A 14,597-nucleotide genomic window follows, 5' to 3' on the forward strand; every position below is an offset into this window, starting at 1 on the left:
CACATAGCAGGAGAATAGCCTGTCTGCAGTGAGTGAGGTTGCACACAGATTCCCCATTTAAAACATGTTAGCATGCCTGAATTCAAACTAAAATTAGGGGATAGCACAATGGGCTTCATGTGGGAGTCTTTTCAATAGAGACTGTATTCTTTTCTGATGGGCACCCTTGAATTCAGGATTGTGAAATAAGTAGCAGTTACCAGCAGACATCCTACAAAGTGCTGGTCAGAGAAGATATTTTAGAAGATACAGAGCAAGATGCACCAGTTTGGCTGTGATAAGAACTAACCTCTGTCCCTGTCTCTTACCCATTTCCTGTACTGCTTTTCTTTATCGTTTTCAAAATAATTCTCCTTCCTTGCCTTCTTTCTCAACCTCCCCAGATAACGACTCTATGAGCAAGTGTTTTGAACAGTTTATTTTAACCAGATCCAATCCCTGGGGCAAGATGCAGTCTCAAAAATCTGATGGGGTATGACAGAGAACAAGGCCCAGAGCAGCCAGCCAGGGCACATGCCTCTCTGTACTGCAGAAGGATCCCACCCACGGCTGCTGTGAGTTCTAACCAGCCAGCCAGAGATAATTGGATGTGGCTGAGACTAAAGGTAGATGTGCTACTGTTGCAAAGCTCAGTAAAACAACTCAGGGAAGGACAAACATGCCTCAGAGAAATATGGAAATAGAAGGGTGAGGACAAAAGACAGACAAAGGAAACCAGAATCTAGAAGGAAAGACATATCAGAATGTTTCTCCCTCTACTAAAATAAATAGGGATGAAAAAGAATAGGATATTTTAATACAAAATAGTATACTGTGTACTTTTTTAAATGTACATCTTCCCAAATATCTCTGAAATATGCTCTGAGGATGATTTTCCTTTCCAAATGGGTTCCTGGTTTGATCCTCACCCTCTAAAAAATTTTAAGAGGATTACAATTTTCTAAAATCACTTAGATTAAAAAAATAATAATAATAAAGACTACCATGATTGCTTTTGAACTATCCAGAGCTAGCAGATAATCCTATGATCCCAACTCACCCTGAAATTTACATGAGTGAGAAAGTTTATGTTTAGTTTAAATTGGAGATTTTTTTTTCCTTCTGGTTGAGACACATGTAATTTAACACCGAGTCTTATTTAAGAATTACAAGTTCTATTTTAAAGACTGAAACACTTTAAACTGAGTAGGCAAGAAAATGTACCCTTAGAGATGTACACCCAGAAGATCTGAGATATTTGAGATCTCCTACTACAAACTTGTAAATGATTACTTTTTCCTTGGAAACTGCTGTTCCTCAATATCCTTTCATAAAGCAGCACCTCCCTCAGAGTGTTGTAATAGAGCTAAGTGAGTGGGAGTTGCCTTACACATGGCACTCAGTAGTTTACTCTAGCACAAATTAAAGCACTCCATAACTTGACGTTGCTTTCTTTTTCTTCCACGGTAACTTTGCACTGTAGTATACAGACACAAGTGCATGTCGGTATACAGCTTGACGAATTTTCATGAACTGAACATACCAATAGGACCACCACCCAAATTAAGAACATTCCGCACACCTAAAGGAGCTCCCTTCATGCTCCACTGTGGTCACTATTGACCAACCTGCCAGCTCACAGTAACTACTATCCTAACAGTATCAGTTTTGCTTTTTTGAAGATATATATTTTTATTTTTGCTAAACAGACAAAGTAAATTTAGCATCTTAACCATTTTTAAGTGTACAGTTCTGTGGCACAGAAGTATGTTCACGTTATTGTGCTAATACTACCAGCTTCCATCTCCAGAACTCTTCATCATCCCAAACTGAAACTCTAATTCCAATTAAACAGTCTCTCCCCACTCCCTTCCTTGCCCAGGCCCTATCAATGACAATTATATTTTCCATGTCTATGAAACTGACTATTCTAGGTACCTCATATAAGTGGAATAATATATTATTTATGCTAGTTTTGCCTAGGAGATACATATCCAACATAAGGGACTACAACCTTGGTACTATGGTTAAAGAATGTTATTAATGATAATTAAAAATCTTAGTAAATGATGCTGACATGTTTTCCATACCTCATCAGTTTCATTCAACAAATAAAATTAAAATAGCTAATATAAATAATATTAAATAATTAAATAGCTAATAATAGAAGTTAAGCAGTCATTAGTCAGAAAGCTCCTTAAATGATGAGAAACTTAACCCTTCTGTGAGACCAAAGGTCCACCCCTTAACCAGTGGTCATTCTCTAGCAATGTCCTCCAAACCTGGGGATTCCCAGGCTCTCACCTGACACTGACCAGTAGCTAAGGCCTTAGTGTCCTATACCCAAGCTAGCCGGTGACAGAATATTCCAAAGAGGCTGGGAATGCTAAGGGTGACGAACTGACATCCCAACGTCCAGGTCAGCTTTGGAGCAGCCCTAAGGCAGATGATACAAAGAAGGTCAACAACAGGGGAATAGGTTGTATCCCAACCAGAGACCTGTTCAACAATACAAGTTTGCCCCAGGGCAAACATACGCCCATTCCAGCTCCCCCTTCCTCACCTAAGTGACCTCGAAGGTGGCACTAATCCTGGCCAACACACAATCTAGGGCACAGCAGTATTCAGACATTCAGACAGAACAAGGCCCAGCTCCCCTCCGTGAGGAGGATGATGAGAATAGCGGTAGAGGGGCCGCCATCGTGTGAGACAAGCATCACTCCCATAAACCCATCCTTCTGACTGCTTTGAGAAACAGAAACCAAATTTCACCCTCCCTCCAACGCTCTCTTGTCACTGTCAGAACTAATGCCGATCCCTCACTGGAGTCCTGAGACTTGAGTGGCTGCGGGGCCAGCAGGAGCCTCCAGAGTATTTCCAAAGCAGCCACACTTTTCTATCAGGGATGTGTTCACGTGGTACACACACATCTCGAGTTTATCATCCTGGACCATCAAGGAGAAAAGTCTGAGTTAAGGGATGACAGGCCTGGAGGAGCCAGGAGCAGGTAGAAGCAGCCCTTGAAGGAACACAGAACAGGAGGGCGGACACTGATAGCCACGGCCCATACTTACGGGCATCAGTAGACTTAGGTGCTTGTTTCCACGATTTCCCACCCCCATCCCCACGAAATGCTACCAGAAAGCTTCTGGAACATTCCTTCCCTGACAGGAACCAGAGCACCAGCTACTTACTTGTGCACCTGAGAGTAAAGCCATGTCACCTGACAGAAAAGATCTCATTCACGTGTGAAGGCAGACTCCAGCTGGGATCATCCAACGGCTCTACCCAGCAAAAATGCATAACCAAAAACCCAGAGCCAGTCGCTCACGGTCAACCTCCATTGCGTGGTGCTGCTTCAGACACGGTCAGCGCAGACGCGACACTGCGTGCTGCCTGAGAAGGCGGCTTACGCATGCGCGGCTGCTGCAGCGCCCAACCTTGTGCTAGACCAGGACCTGCTTGAGGAGAGCGAGGATGTGGGCGTGCTGCGCTCCTCACTTGTCACCTGGCTTCCCGTCGGCCCGCCGGTGTACCTCCTCCTTTGGGAGGCTTTCTTTCTTTTTTTTTTTTTTTTTAATTTTTTATTTATTTTTGAGAGACGGAGCATGAGTGGGAGAGGGGTAGAGAAAGAGAGGAAGACACTGAATCCAAAACATGCCCCAGGCTTTAAGCTGTCAGCCCGCAGGCCGACATGGGGCTCGAACTCAAGAACTGTGAGATGGTGACCTGAGCCAAAGTCAGACGCTTAACCGACTGAGCCACCCAGGTGCCCCAGGATGGGAGGCTTTCTAATGGGAATATCCTGAGTGTTGCATAGGTGTAAAATTCATTTCACTACAGATGTTTGAAACCAAAAAAGCCCTCAAGAGCCAGTGTGGGAAATCAGTGCCAGCTTATGACCAGGACCAGAGCATCCCAGTTGAAATCCTTCAGCTGCTCCACCTTGGAAGTGCCTCCAAGTGGGAGTTCTTGGCCAATCTGCACATCACAGCTCTGCTAAATGCCTCACAGTGGACCTTGGAGTCCTGCATGACCCACCTGCAGTACAAATGGATCCCGTGTAAGACAGCCATGCGGCTGACCTTAGCTCTCACTTCAAGAAGCAAATGGGCTTCAATGACTATGTCAGGGAAAGGGGAGGCAAGGTCCTGGTCTACTGTGAGGCTGGGATCTGTCATTCACCCACCATCTGCATGGTTTACCTCATGAAAAGCAAGCAATTCTGCATGAAGGATGCCTTCAATTACATCAGGCAGAGGAGGAGTGTGGTGGTCACTCCCAGCTTTGGCTTCATGGGCTAGCAGCTCCTGCAATAGGAGTCTGAGATCCTGCCTTCCACACACCCAGACTCCCTCCTTCCAATGAGAGGCAACCAGCTCTTCATTCATAGCCCATTTGCAGGCACTGAGACCTGATACGTAGGGTTCCTACCGCACATTTCCTACCTCACTGCTGGCTCCAGTGCCCACCCATTCAACAGTCTCAGACCTCAGTAGAAGCCCCACGGCCATATCTACAGCCTACAAATATGGCTGGGAGAATCAGCCCAACCCCAAAAAACTATGATTTTAATTTTTTTTATTTTTTTAATCTTTATTTTTGAGAGAGAGACAGAGACAGAGACACAGTGTGAGCAGGGAAGGGGCACAGGGAGAGGGAGACACAGAATCCAAAGTATGCTCCAGGCTCAGAGCTGTCAACACAGAGTCCAACGTGGGGCTTGAACTCACGGACTGTGAGATCATGACCTGAGCTGAAGTCGGATGCCCAACCAACTGAGCCACCCAGGCACCCCTGTGATTTTATTTTTTAAACTCAGATATTTCATACCTGTGCAATACTAAAAACCTCACTCTTTCCCACTGTAGGTGATAGTAAATGGCCACCGGGATTGCAAATGAACTTCAGACCAACCTTAGGGATAGGTTTTTGGAACTAAAGGAAGTTCAAGCCGTTAAGAAAACAGCATCTGACTACTGTACTTCCAGATCTGGTGACCTCTCAGGACTGCACAGTCTGTACACCTCCTAATTCGCCTTTTCCTTTCAAGCTTAAGGCAATAGATAACCTATAGCAAAATGGAAGAAAGTAGGTGCTAGATCAAGAGAAAAAGCAGTTAAGAAGCCAATTCATTTTGAAGGAAGCACAATTTCCACCTTATTTTAACATTGGCAATCTCAGAATCTCTCTCCGTTCCTTCAGGACATAAGCTTATCATCATCCAGTCAGAAAAATAATCCAACAGGGTTTGTAAGGACATAGTCTATATGCTGATTTGAAATCTCAATTTTTTTTTTTTTTTTGAGATTCTGTCATGAGTCCAATGGAGGCAATTAGTTGAAGTAGTGAGACATCAACCTTTCTGAGTGTCCTGTCCCCTGTGGATTCTTCCCTGACTTTTGACTTTGCATGATTCTTATTCATACTTCAATTTTTCTTATTGCATCTCTCCACAAACTGTCTCTTGTGTCATTTGAAAAGAGTTCTGCAGAACTTAGACCAAAACAGGCCTTTGAGGTGGTGGCAGGAGATGGGAGGAGAAAAGGAATACCTACTGTTTAGGTCAGGTGGCATTGAAACAGCCATTTGCCCCAGCTAGTTGTCCTTGTATGTGCTTGTCTCGTCTTTTACAACATGTGTTTTCTTCCCTGCCCCTGGAGGTTGTCTTCAAGCTGTTGACTTCTGGAATTTTATAGATTTCTTCAAGAGAAAAAAACAGTAGTTCCCTAAAACCCATATGAATATGAAGAAGAGCAATAGGTTACTGGTTATTGTTGTAGTTATTGTTTATAGTGTAAAATCAAAAAAAGTAAAAAGAAAAAAAAAAGAGAGCTTGCGCTATGAAGCTGGGCTGCCTTCCTCACAGCCTTCAACTATCTTTCTGAACGGGTGTGGGCACCTGGGTGGCTCTGTCTGTTAAGCATCTGACTTTGGCTCAGGTCATGATCTCGAGGTCTGTGAGTTGGAGCCCCGCATCGGGCTCTGCGCTGACAGCTCAGAGCCTGGAACCTGCTTCAAATTCTCTCTCTCTCTCTCTCTCTCTCTCTCCTCTCTCTCTGCCCCTCCCCCCCCTCTCTCTCTCAAAAATAAATATTAAAAAAGAAGACAGTACAGTCCTTTTTATGCATCGCAACACTTTTATGAATATCATAAGAAAAGTCTGTCAATTAAACATTCATGATAAGTCATACTTCATTAACAAATTAACCAGCAGTTCATAAAATTTGTTTTTCTTAAAAGACCAAATCACACTGGCACACCTATACAATCAAAAGAAGAGAAACTTGACGTTTGTTTACTCTCATCAAAAAAAAAAAAAATTCAGACTATATATGCAAAATTATATAAATAAATATAACACAAGTAACGATAATAAGCACATTCCATCTATAGAATGCTTCACCAACGTTAGCTAATGAACTCACACAACAAGCTTGTGAGGTAGGTGTTATTATCCTTGTTTTGCAGATGGAGAAACTGAGGAAGGAGGAGGTAATGACTGGCCCAAGGCAAGCATGAGTCAGCATCAAATGCAGAGTAGACTCTATGTTGAGACAATTGCTTTGGGTTTTTGTCTCTTAAAAACCAAGAAAACAAAACAAAACCAAAGGAGAAAATAATTCAGTTTAGAAAAATGACTTTTAGTAAAGGGAATGGGTTTTTTTAAACTAAGAACAGAATTTCCAAACCTAATAATGTGTATGTCCCAAAGTTTCCCGCTAATTACCACCATCTCCTCTGTTTTATCTTTCTAGTGAGAAGTTGATGATAACTCTCTCTTTTGACCAGAGAAACTTTACCTTTTAATGAACAGGCTCTTACGGAACCATAGTTAAATATGCAGTGAGCTTATGGAATTTCTATCAAATATAGTTTTTCTTTTTGTTTACATAAATTAATCTTCAAATTATCAGTGAAAGAAAAAGGGGTTAACCCAGTGTAATCCCTACACCTTCTCTAAATGCCTTCAAAAGCTATATCAAGTGTGAATATAGTAAGTGAAATCCTTCATGAATTTGTAAATTGCTTTAAATAAAGACCTTCAATAATAATTTTGTAGGAGAGGCTTGTTTTTGTAATTTATAGCTAAGCAGCTGTTGTTTTGGTGGCATCTTCAGTTTCTTTTACACACAAAAAAAATCTGAAAATGAGTCATGTGGACAGGAAGACCAGATTGCTTTACATGGTAAATGTTTTGGTATGCTTGCCTCTTAGAATTTTTAAAGTCTCAGGAAAGTAAATACCAGAAAAGATCATTCATTAACCATCACACAGGAGAAAATGTTAACCAATGATATGTTCAACTTATACTCCAATCGATTTTTATGTTTCATATAGATTGACATGCAGTAGCTGAGTGTGTGCGATAAGCAAATAGACTAGCAAATACAAGAGAGCTTCTCTGAGGCCCTGCAAAGCCTAGCACATGCCTCATCAAGGGTGTAAGAATTGACTTTTCAAGTGTTTTACTCTGGTATGCCTGTCCTTACCATTCACTTTTGTCCCCTTGGATGTGGCAAGAATCAGAAGCTGATGAAAAGCACATAGTTACTGGGGTGCCAGGGTGGTTCAGTCAATTAAGCATCCAACTAAGGCTCAGGTCATGATCTCAGTTCGTGAGTGGGAGTCCCACATTGGGCTCTGTGCTGACAGCTCAAAGCCTGGAGCCTGCTTTGGATTCTGTGTCTCCATCTCTCTGCCCCTCCCCCCCACACACTGTTTCTCTCCCTCAAAAACCAATAAACATTAAGAAACTTAAAATTGAAAAAAAAAAAGAAAAAATACATAGTTACTAATATACTCAGTATATTCTTGACACTTGAGATGATGTATGTAAAGGTGCTTGGTAAATTACAAATTATAAGTCCCTTCTGTATACAAAAGTGTCATATATTTCGGTAATGTGATCATAGCTAAGCTTTTGAATGAATATCAGTTAAAAGAAATTAACATTTACCCCAATATCTGTATATATATTTTATTCATTAATAAACTATATATGTGTACTTCTCTATTAATACAGTATACATATTATAAGACACACAAAAATAGAAATTGAAAATGGTTAAGAAAGATAAATAGAAAATAATTTCTAGTACTTTCTTCCTCCTACCAATAGATTACCTTTAGAGACTATTGCTGTAATGGAATGTAAATCTATTTTCAAAATAAGGAGTGACAATTATAATTAATTTTTAGAATATACGTAAATACTGCTAAATATTACTAATTCTAGTGCTTTACATTTATTAACTTGTTTTATCTTGGTATCAGCCTTATGCAAGAAGCAATAATTATTATCTGCACTTCACAAATGATGAAATCAAGTCACACACTAGTTACCTAACTTGTCTGTGGCCACACAATTACAAAGGAGAAGGGATGGGACTTAAATCCAGGCAACTTAGAGTTAAACTTTAGCTAATCTGAAACTCTGAATGCCTGGCACATTATTATTATACTATACCAGTAAGAAATAGGGGCTTCTATGCATTAGTTTCCATAACACCTTCATAATGGCATGTATCTTACTATACATACATACATACATACATACATAACTATACATACATAACTATACAGTTATACATTATAACTGTTGTTTTGAATATTTGTCTCTCCCACAAGAATGAAAACTCCTTGAGCTCGAGGACTGAGTACTTTTATATTTGAATCACAGTGCCTGGTATCTGGAAAGCATCTGTTGAATAAATGGCTAGATGAAGGAGAAAACAGATGTTAAAAATGGGCATATGGATGGATTGACCCAGACTGTCTTCTTCTTTTTTTAATGTTTTTATTTATTTTTGATACAGAGAGAGACAGAGCATGAGCAGGGAAGGGGCAGACAGAGAGGGAGACACAGAATCTGAAGCAGGCTCCAGGTTCTGAGCTATGAGCACAAAGCCCAACGCGGGGCTTGAACTCATGGACCATGAGATCATGACCTGAGCTGAAGTCAGATGCCCAACCCCCTGAGCCACCCAAGCGCCCCTACCCAGACTTTCTTCTTAATGGGATATTGTTCCATTGCTAAGCAAACACATAGAAAAATAACTTGATGTTATCTGAGCTCTTTCAGGTAGGAATACTGTCCTACCCATGGGCCTTCCAATCTTTTGATCCTAGAGAAACCAAAAAGGTGAAAGTAGAAAGATAGGAATATTGTTTATAGAAATAATGTCTCTTGGGAACCTTATTCATATTTTATCTCATAAAAAAAGAAAAAAAAAACCAGAGGTACCTGGTTGGCTCAGTCAGTTAAGACTCTTGATTTAGGCTCAGGTCATGATCTCACAGTTCGTGGGTTTGAGCCCCATGTCAGGCTCTCTACTACCAGTGTGGAGCATGCTTGGGATTCTATTTCTCTCTCTCTCTCTCTCTCTCTCTCTCTCTCTCTCTCTCTCTCTCTCTCCCTCTCTCTCTCTCTCTCTTGCTCTCTGCCCCTCCCCCACATATGTATACTTTCTCTCCTCCCTCTCTCTCACTCAAATAAGTAAATAAACATTTAAAAAATTTAAAACAAAACAAAAAGAGAATCTACTCTCATGCTCTGGAGTCAACAGGAAATCTATTTCATTACAACCTTAGCCTGGATACCTACAGGAAAAAAAAAAAAAAGATGGATGAATGAATGAATGGTGGACTTGCCTTCCATGAAGTGGAATCCAGATATCCAGGTCTCATTCCAGTCTTAATCAAGCATATGTGGTTACACTTCCATTAGCAATATGATTCATTACAACACAATTTACCCAGACTGCAAGACTGATATCCCCAAAACATGACATTTCATGTTTCCTTTTCTTCATTTTGAGTGACAGAAACCAGCACCAGGATGTTATCCAAATCTTGAAATATTCCTTCCTGTATTTGAAGCTGGAAAAACTGCAAGGCACTCTGACCCAAACACACACTGTAATAAATGTGTGCTATTTTCACCCCAGTTACTACTGTATGTAGCTTAAAATACAAAAGCCTCTAATAAAACAATGACTGTTTAACAAATCTAATGATGTACTTAATGTAATGTAATGGGCCTCATCTAAATACTATATAATTGTGTCTGTTTTTCATTGCTTTATATTCTTTCAAATAAAAGATGATTTTATAGAAGTTGAATTCTGGACTTTCTTTGCTATAATTACATATGTAATAATATTAACTATATATAATTACATTATATATAATTTTTTTATTTGAGCTGATTAGTGTTGTTCTTTGGTGCTTCTTTTAGCAATCAAATGCAATTACCACTGTTCTGTAATACTGCCTCTCAAAGTTGTTATTTCACTCTGAGAGCTGTGACTGTCTTGTCTTTATTTTTCCTCTTCAGGACAATGTCCACAACAGTGTTGCTAAATCTTTGCTGAATCGGATCACTATTAAACTACTTAGCAAAGGTTACATCTGTCAAAGATATGATTCGTTTTCATGAGTAGAAAGCGAGTAGAGTCCTACTTAAGTGTGGTTTGCTGGACCAGGAGAGCACCCTCAACATCACCTAATAGCATTGTAAAAAATACCTTCACCAGGGTATCCTGAGTGGCTCAGTCAGTTAAGCATCTGACTTCAGCTCAGGTCATGATTTCATGGTCCATGAGTTCAATCCTTATGACAGCTCAGAGCCTGGACCCTGCTTTGGATTCTGTGTCTCCCTCTCTCTCCACCCCTCCCTCACTTGCACTCTGTCTCTCAAAAATAAATAAACATTAAAAAAAAAAAAAAAGCTTTCACTAATCTAAAGCAACATTCCCTGACCCATTTCACCTATAGTAAAGGTGATATTTTGATCACCATTTATATCTGCAATAGAGCAATTTGGGAGGGAAAAAGAATTATTTAATTATCTCCTAAAACCCCAGCACTTCATAATAATTGTGAGTGCTTACTATGTGCTGCACACTATTCTAAGTTACACTTTGTGAATTAACACTCTCAACCCCCCCAAAAAAAACCTCTGAGGTATAATTAATCTTCATTTTGCATATGAGGAGAGTGAGTCAAACTAAGTAAATGAAAGGATACATCATCTCATGGATATAAAGACCCAATAAAATAGGTCAATCCTCCCCCAAAATTAATCTACAAATTCAGTGCAAACTCCAATCAAAATCCCCATTGAAAAATCATCGAACTCGTAGCGGATCCTAAAACACATATAGAAGAGGAAAAGCAAGAATAAAAAGAATATCTAAAATTTGGGGGGCACCTGGGTGGCTCAGTCGGTTGGGCATCCAACTTCAGCTCAGGTCATGATCTCGTGGTTTGTGAGTTGGAGCCCCGCATCCAGCTCTGTGCTGACAGCTCAGAGCCTGGAGCCTGCTTTGGATTCTGTGTCTCCCTCTCTCTCTGTCTCTCTGCCCCTACCCCACTCTCACTCTGTCTCTCTCTTTCTCAAAAATAAATAAGCATTAAAAAAAAAAAAAGAATATCTAAGATTTTGAAGAAGCAAAAAGAGCAAGATGATCCTCTGTGATAATATAAACCACTATGGCAGATAAATACATTAATGGAGCAGATCAACAAGTCGTGTCTATGAGAACTTTATGTAGACAGAGAAAGATTACAAATCTGTGGAGGAAATAGTGTAGTATTCTAATTAGCTCTCCATATGGAACAGTAAATTAGGCCTCAATAAATTAGGAACAATAAATTAGGCCTCACCTCACAAAACCACATATTTAAATCTATGCTGATTAGAGGCATAAGTATGAAAAATAAGACTTTTAAAACTTCAAAAAAATTAAAATTAGGTGTTTAGGCAACAAGGATATCACACACCAAAATTAAATGACAAATGACACACTAAGAGAAGATACATACAATGTATTTAAAATCCAATATCCCTAGAGTAAATTTCTTAGAATCATACAAATCAACTTAAAAAGGGCTATCCAGTTTTTTCAAATGGGCAACGGATAGGAATAGAATTCACACAAGAATGATCAATAAATATGTAAAAAAAAATTATCTTTCTCAATCAGCAAACAGAAAAATATTTTATATACAAAAGATTAGAGAACATTAAAAGTCTAATAATGTAAATAAGGAGCATGAGGGGACGCAAGCACCCTCAATGCACTCTATAAAATTTGCTACTAAATTTTAGTAAATATCTAGTGAAATTGAAAATGCACATATTATACAAACTAGCAATTCTACTTCTAAGAATTGATCTGGAGTCCCTCTTTCAAGACTTCACTGGAAATCTATATGAGGATATTTCAGCTAGCATCCTTTATCTCAAGAAAATATTCACTGAAAGATCAATAGGTTAAAAAATTGAAGTATATTTATACAGCAGAATGCTATAGAGTCTTAAAACCTATGAATATTTCCACATGCATCAACATATTTAAATCTCAAAAAAAAAAACCAAATCTCAAAACATTTCAAGACACATGTACAGAAATTTTTACAAACCATGAAACAATATTATATTTTGTTTATGGATACAAACACATGTATTAAGAGCATAAAAAAATAGACCAACTGCAGGATGGTGATTACCTTTTGGGTTCAGGGAAGGGAATAAGAAAAGCAGGCCTTTATCTTTATCTGTTAGGGTTTTTAACACTTATTTATTTTGAGACAGAGAGAGTGTGTGTGCATGCTCGCAAGCGGGGGAGGGACAGGGAGAGAGAGGGAGAGAGAGAGAGAATCCCAAGCAGGCTCCTGTGCTGTCAGTGCAGAGCCCAACTGTCATTCGAACTCACAAACTGTGAGATAATGGCCTGAACCAAAATCAAGAGATGCTTAACTGACTGAGCCACCCAGGTGCCCCTATTTGTTAGGTTTTATTACTTCAAAAAGAAATTTTTGAAGCAAAAGCAACAAAATATTAGCACATATTACACAGTATCTAACTCTACTATTGCCACCAATTTTGTAGTCTTATATGGTTTAACAATTTAAGAAATGAAATACTACAAGCTTCATTTATTTGTATTCCTAAAATTTTGTTCCAAATAGTAATCATCAACTAAATTTACAAGTATGTATGAGAAAAGTATTCTTCTCTAAAAAATAATGACAAAAAAGTAGCAAACTTTATTTTTCTCAATTGTCACTATGATATCAGGTATCTATAAAATTGTGAAGAAAAATATTTAAATGTGTAAATAAAATGTTTTTATTTTGTATAAATTTATTTATTATGTATAAATGTATTTATTATGTATAAATAAAATGTTTTTATTGAAGTGGGATGAATGGCAAAGAGAATTTTCTGTGTCCAGAATAAACATGAAGACTATAAGGAAGAAAAGAGGACTGTAATTTATCCTCATGAACCCATCTAGATAGAATGCACTGCTTAAATGAAGCTAGAAATGATTGTTCAGTGCTTTGGGGGGCTTTTTTAGAGGACTTGAGTGACTTACTTGGGTATATGAAGCAAGATAGCAAACTTGGAGGCACATTTAGACTTCATTCCAATAGATATTTCTTTGGTAGGTAAAGTTGCCATATGCCCAGCTGCTAAAACATTATCTCAATTTCACCTGCAAAAATTAGATTATCTGATTTACATATGAGGTGTTAGAGAATTTTTATTTGACTTTGTACATACAGTGTGTGACTTCTTACAGTTAGTGCCCTTTGGAGATTCTAAACATTGAAAAGATTATGGAGTCCTCCCATCCCACTCCACTGGTAATTCAAAATTTCATTATGGCACAAAACTTCCATGCATGCCAAAATTACAAATTCTTTTCTGGTGAGCACAGCATAATGTATAAACTTGTCAAATCACTGTGTTGTATACCTGAAACTAATGTAACAGTGTGTGTCAACTATACTTCAATAAAAATTTTTTTAAAGATAAAAAATAAATTTAAAAAATTAAGAATTCTTTTCTACATTTTTGAATGTGAAGTTCTGGACAAAAATGTCAAAATTAACTTGGTTATTTTTAGAAGAGAAGGTGCCCTTGCATTGCTGGTGCCCTGAACACGTCATAATCTGTTGGTTAGTCCTGTACTGTCTCAGTTACCAATAAACTAAAGGGTTCTTTATGGCAACCCATTATTCCAAACCTCCTAAGTAACTAGGAAAACTACTATAGGTTTTAAGTTTTCTCACTGGTTTCAGGACTCAGATTCTAGTCTGATACAGCAAAAGCTCACATAATTGAATGAGTAGTACCATGCGACTGAAGCCTAAGATAGAAATTTCTATTTCTCATTCTCTCCCACAAAACTAGACTGTAAGACATCGGTGGAATTTGGACTTACAACCTTCTGGATATGCTACATGAACACTTTTTGAAGAGACCATGCTCTTCAGCTTCTGGACAGCTTTTGTTGTGTTTGCTACAGTGCAATTACTAAAACAAGATGGCTGAAATGCCTTTCCAGCCAGTGCTACAGATCTCTGGAAATAAAGGTCATTCAGGAATATGCACACCCAAGTTTCAAAAATAAGGTTAATTGTAAGAAGTGGGCATGGCTTTAACCCGATTAATTTTAAGCCCATGCAATCTTGCCAAAGGGCTTTACATTTTTATAAACTTATTTAGCAAACTCAATGAGGTCAGGAACTCTATGATTTTCTATACAATTCCCAATTAGGTGATGGAGGAAGTGTTCATTTGTTACATTGCAAATCATAGT

General features: G+C 38.7%; 1 pseudogene; it reads left to right on the plus strand.

Moving 5' to 3' along the window:
- The first annotated feature begins 3,456 nt into the window (after positions 1 to 3,456).
- LOC101096873 lies at positions 3,457 to 4,548 on the plus strand (annotated as a pseudogene).
- Positions 4,549 to 14,597: the final 10,049 nt, after the last annotated feature.

This window comes from Felis catus, chromosome A1 (genome assembly GCF_018350175.1).
Source record: "Felis catus isolate Fca126 chromosome A1, F.catus_Fca126_mat1.0, whole genome shotgun sequence".
Lineage (NCBI taxonomy): Eukaryota > Metazoa > Chordata > Mammalia > Carnivora > Felidae > Felis > Felis catus.